This window comes from Helianthus annuus, chromosome 8, assembly GCF_002127325.2.
Source record: "Helianthus annuus cultivar XRQ/B chromosome 8, HanXRQr2.0-SUNRISE, whole genome shotgun sequence".
Lineage (NCBI taxonomy): Eukaryota > Viridiplantae > Streptophyta > Magnoliopsida > Asterales > Asteraceae > Helianthus > Helianthus annuus.
In genome coordinates, this window is record NC_035440.2 from 64,886,992 (window position 1) to 64,892,914 (window position 5,923).

Here is a 5,923-nt window from a genome sequence, read left to right on the forward strand (position 1 = left end):
TTTATTTTTCTTTAATTTTTTAGGATTTTTTCTTAGATTTTTAGCTTCTGCAGAGCTCAACACGGGGCCGTGCCTGGTCGGACACGGGCCGTGCTCAGCAAAGTTACTGGCAGTTTTTGTTTTTCAAGTTACAGAAGGCTGACCACGGGGCCGTGCCGGTGCAACACGGGGCCGTGTCCAACTTCCAGTAACTGGGATCTGGAAAATAATCACTGTATTTCCGACCACGGGGCCGTGTTCGCTCAACACGGGGCCGTGGTGAACCTTCTGACCGACATTCTTTTTTGTTTTTATTGCAGAACTTGGAACCCGACACCATCCTCACGTAGTGTATGAGCTCCAGTTCCAATAAAGACATAAAAGAACCGCTAGAAGAACCCGAACGCTTTCTCAGAAAAAGGTTAAAAGCCAAAAACCAAGAGAAGGTTTCGGGTGATCCACCCCCAATGGCGGACCAACGTACCCTTATGGATTATCTACGGCCCACCGTAGGTAATCTAGGCGCCGCTATAAATGCTCCGAATGTCGAAGCCAATAACTTCGAGCTTCGACCGCATTTGATACAAATGCTCCAAAACTCCGCAACCTTCCACGGGCTTGCGGACGAGGATCCTCATCTACATATAACTAATTTCTTAGAAATATGTGATACCTTTCGGATCAATGGAGCATCAAACGACGCCATACGCCTCCGTATGTTTCCGTTCTCACTAAAAGACCGAGCGAAAGCTTGGCTCAACACCCTCCCAGCTGGATCGGTAAACACCTGGGATGAACTAGCCCAAAAGTTTCTATATAAGTATTTCCCTCCTTCTAAAACTGCTAAATTAATGGCTGAAATTAACACATACTCACAAGAGGACGGGGAATCCTTATATGAAACATGGGAAAGGTTCAAGGAGCTATTACGCAAGTGTCCCCATCATGGCCTTGCAATATGGCAACAAGTATCCACTTTCTACAATGGATTGTTGCCACACACTAGGCAGACACTTGATTCTAGCTCCGGGGGACTTTTAGGTAATCGACGCCCACACGAAATATATAATCAGATTGAGGAAATTGCTCAAACCAATTTTCAATGGCACACTCCCCGGGGAAATAAGTCTATCGCCCCGGGCGTCCATAAGGTCGACGAAAGCATCTCTTTACAAGCCCAAATCGAGGCCCTTTCTTCAAAAATAAAAAAAATTAGAAATGACAAAAACAGTCTCGGTTATGGCTTGTGAAGGGTGTGGTGGGTCACATGAAAATTGGAGTTGCATGAAAGAAACGGACGATCAACAAGAAATGGTAAACTACATTGATAATAGACCTAGGCCGTCGGGTCCTCCAACGGGAACTTACAACCAAGGATGGCGAAACCACCCAAACCTTGGTTGGAGGGAACCCGGCAATAGTAGTAACCAACAAACCCAACGAACAAACTTTCAGCAATCAAGAAATGAGTCACAAAATTTCACTCAACAACAAGGTGGACGAGAAAGGCTCGAAGATACTATATCTCGCCTCGTCTCCGACACTGAAAAGAAAAACTCGGAAAGATTTCTACAATTAGAATCTAATTTTAGGAATCAACAAGCTAGCATTCAAAACATAGAAAAACAAATAAATCAACTAGCACAAAATTTTTCCGAGAGACCACAAGGCGCATTACCTAGCAATACCGAAACAAACCCAAAAGCGCAAGTTCACCTCATCACACTACGAAACCGCACCGTAGGGCCTGCAGAAGTACCTCCACCAACGGAAGAAACAATGCCAACACATCTGCAGGAAAAGAACTCTCCCCCATCACCAGAGCCTACCAAGGCTCCTCGAGTTCCGTACCCCGGTAGGTTAATTCGTCAAAAGACCAATGAGCAATTCGCAAAATTCGAAAGTCTGTTAAAACAATTGCATGTCAATATTCCTTTTATCGAAGTCCTAACCCAAATGCCCAAATACTCTAAATTTATGAGGGACTTCCTTACACATAAAAAGAAAATTGAAAATTTGCAATTAGTTAATTTAGGCGAAGAATGCTCTGCCCTCGTACTCAATAAACTACCCCAAAAGAAAATCGATCCCGGAAGTTTCACGATTCCATGTTCAATAGGGGAAACACCCGTTCGCAATGCCTTGGCCAACTTGGGGGCTAGCATTAACCTCATGCCCTCATCGATGTTCAAAAGGCTTGGCTTGGGAACCACGAGCCCTACAAAAATAAGCATACAACTCGCTGATCGATCAATCAAGTTCCCACAAGGTGTCATCGAGAATGTCTTGGTAAGGGTAAGCAAATTCGTTTATCCCGTTGACTTTGTCATACTCGACATGGAGGAAGACACCGAGGTCCCCCTTATCCTAGGGAGAGCCTTCCTTGCCCCAGCACAAGCAGTGGTAGACATGAATGAAGGGACACTGACTTTGAAGTATGGGGACGATGAGGTGAAGTTCGGAGTTGGGAAGAAAATAGAGGACGACGACCCAGTCAATTACATGAAGGTTATTGATTCAAGCTTGGATGCCGCTCTCCGACGGTGTAACTTGGGAAGCAAGGCACTCCACTCAGAAGATATATAACCAGGAATCGGGTCTAGCCAAGGACCCTTATAAACGTGGCGCACCACGGAGGCATTCCGCGGATCTATCCTTAGTTTAGTTTAATTTAATCTTTTAATTTTTGCAGAATAAAACACACTCATGGTGGTAATGGATGAAAAAGGGAACGAGAAAAAATGGAACCATGCACGAAGAACAGAGCAACCCGACAAAAATCTCCATCACAGAAGGCTCAACACGGACCGTGCCCAACCAACACGGCCCCGTGCTGAACCCCTGCAGAAAATCACCCAGTTCAGGTAACTGGACACGGGCCGTGTTCAGCGGACACGCCCCCGTGTCCAGGCTTCTGTCTCAATTCTGTAATTTTTTGTTACTGGCACTTGACCACGGGGCCGTGCCCGGTGAACACGGGGCCGTGTCCGGTGAACACGGGGCCGTGTCCAGGATGCCAGTAACATAAATCTTTGCTTTTTAACACACTTTTATACATTCTAATCAACCAAAAATATTATTTTTGGACACATTGAGGACAATGTGTAATTTAAGTGTGGGGGGGATGATAAAACCTTGAAATTTTGCAAAATCCTAAACACAAGCCTTACACAAAACTCTATTGGAACCGCTAAACACCCCAAATTTTTCAAAAACTTTTTCATTTTTTTATTTACTTGTCTTAGTTTAAGTTGGGAATAACAAGATCTAAAAAGGTTATATTTTTACAAGTTTACAACCGATAGCGTCGTGATAAAAAAAGGAACCAACATAAGAAAATTATGAAACGGCATAACAAGTCTAGTTTAAAATTTGATTATATATGCTTGGTCACATTAAAAAACCCATTCCCACAAAAGTGAGTTTTGAGCCTTTATTGAGCATAAAAATACACATATTTAGATTAAATGCTCATTTTTCGTTTCTTGTGTGAATAGCCGCTTGGTCCTTACAAATCTAGAACTTGCCACGACGATACATTCCCGGTCCTTACCAACTTAAACCCAAGTAAGTAAATGATGGAGGCATTAGGACTAACCATTTTTCTTTCAAAACCATTATTTTTCATTTTTTTTACCTACCCAAAATCCCCCTAGATAGCCCCTTTGAGCCTAAACCTTTCATTTCATTACCCCAAAACCCTTTTACCCACCAAAAACCCTTTTTATTTATTTTTTTTAGTAACAAGTTCGCTTTTTCGTAAACTCATTTTTTTATGTGACGAAAAAAAAAATGATGATGAAGTCAAAAACAAACAAAAGCTATAAAAGCTTGTTTGGAGAAATACTTCAAAATAAAAAGTCACTAAAAATAAGATACTTCGCGAAAACCGACGCTTGTTACGATTTTCGCCCTTTTTACTAACCACTAACCAACCACCCACCTTTAAACCCAAGCCTTCACCCAAAAAGTCCTCTTGATATTTACAAAGGTAAAAAGTTAAAAAGGAGGAGGATTGATTGCTTGGCAAGCCTATGGAAAGACGTAAGTTCCGTGCCGCTCTCGAGTGATTCACTAAAATATACACCTCCGGCCGAGTGTTGAGTGATCTCCCGTGAGGTATGTGAACTTGTATATAAATGGAATTTTAATAAGGCATGCTATGCCCAAATAAGTAATTTATCTTATGAAAAGTTCAAAATAAATCATAACGAATAGGATTGTAAATAAATAAAAATAAAGCCTATAAAAACCTTGGATTCCCGACACTCTAGGACAAGCTAAAAAACTTCTCTTCTACCTATTCCATTTGGGAGTGTAAGCCACATTTAAAGAGTTTTGCTTGAGGACAAGCAAAAGTTCAAGTGTGGGGGTATTTGATGTGTGTAAAATGCAACATATAAAACACATCAATTAAGGCATAAAACTAACCCTTTTTTAGTACTAATGTTGGAAAAAGAGTGTTTTTGTCTTCCTTTTGTATTTTCAGGATGAAATGAGCTCAAAATCACAAAAGAAGCAAAAAGACCACTAATTCTACCATAAATACAAGAAAAGGAACAAAAGTAGACTGCCCGGACCCTCAACGGCACCTCCCAAAGCAAAAAGGAAGAAACAGAGTCTGAACACGCCCCGTGTCCAGTGAACACGGGGGCGTGCCCAGGAAGCAGCAGAAAAGACAAACCAGTAGAAGCTTCCATTGCCCACCACGGGGCCGTGTCCAGCGAGCACGGGGGCGTGGTGAAAGTACAGCAGGCGCATTAATTGTAATTCGCAATTACAATTAATGAGGAGAGAGAGTGTCAGGCGGGCACGGGGCCGTGTCCAGCGGACACGGGGCCGTGTCCAGCCTTCTGTTCAGCCTATAAATAGAGGAGCTTGGCTTCATTCTCTCTCATCCCTTGGCACACCACCTCTCTCACACTTCATCCACCACCCACCACCACCATAACACCATCATCCACCACCATCATCCATTGTCCATCATAGAGTGTGTGAGTCGTCTCGGGATCCAAGATTGATCGTAAGAGTTCTTGACAATCAAGGCCATGTTCTGTCACACCCCCAAAATCCACCTGCGGAGTATCACCGCTTGGGAGCGTGACTGACCAGGATCAAGCCACCAATCATATCGAACATGTAATTAATATCAAATGTAATAAATGTAGACCAATCATTCAATACGATAGGTGTTCAAAACATAATCATAGTTTCAGAGTATAGCGGAAGCATAAGTACGAAAGCCCAAATGTGTAACATAAGTTCAATAAGTTTTAAAACACCATCCATGCTCCACAACGACCTGCTCCTCCCTGTGCAAGCTCCATAAGTATCTAACGACCTGCAAGGCATGTAACAGAGGATCAACAACTAGTTGAGCGAGTTCACAGTTAACAGTTCAGTAATAGTATAGTGTGAGTAGTAGTATGTTCGTTCGTTATGTCATGTATCGTATCAGTTTCCATCGCGGCCTCCCAGGCAGGTATGCGAAGATATTAGGGGAAGTTCATCCCGAGTATTCTAGACTAGGTTTACCTGTATCGCGGCCTACCAGGCAGGTGTGCGAAGATTAGCAAATTCAGTTCGCGGCCTTCCAAAGGCAGGTGTGCGAAGTCAGTCATAATATCGCGGCCAACCCTTGGCAGGTGTGCGAAGATCAGTTCAATAAGTGTTACTAGTCTAGTCGTGTTTTTATCGTTAAGATCTATCAACTGAGTATGTACAACAAAGTAATCCAATCCCATTCCCACCCTGGGAACCCCATGCCTTGGCTGTGTGAACTCACCTTGGTTTGCTCGGTATGTTATTGCTTCTAGGGTTTATAAATCTCTAAGTCCGTAACACACGACCTAGGATGTGTTGCACATGATACGATGTAAGTGTTTGCATCAAATTATCAATTAGGGTTTACAAGTCTTGGCGTTCAATCAACTGTGTATGATAA

General features: G+C 42.8%; 1 non-coding gene across 1 annotated transcript; it reads right to left on the bottom strand.

Annotated features, from left to right (window-relative positions):
* Positions 1 to 824: 824 nt before the first annotated feature.
* LOC118481446 lies at positions 825 to 931 on the bottom strand. The gene has a single exon (XR_004865655.1). It is a non-coding gene; the product is annotated as a small nucleolar RNA R71 (small nucleolar RNA).
* Between the last annotated feature and the right edge of the window lie 4,992 nt (positions 932 to 5,923).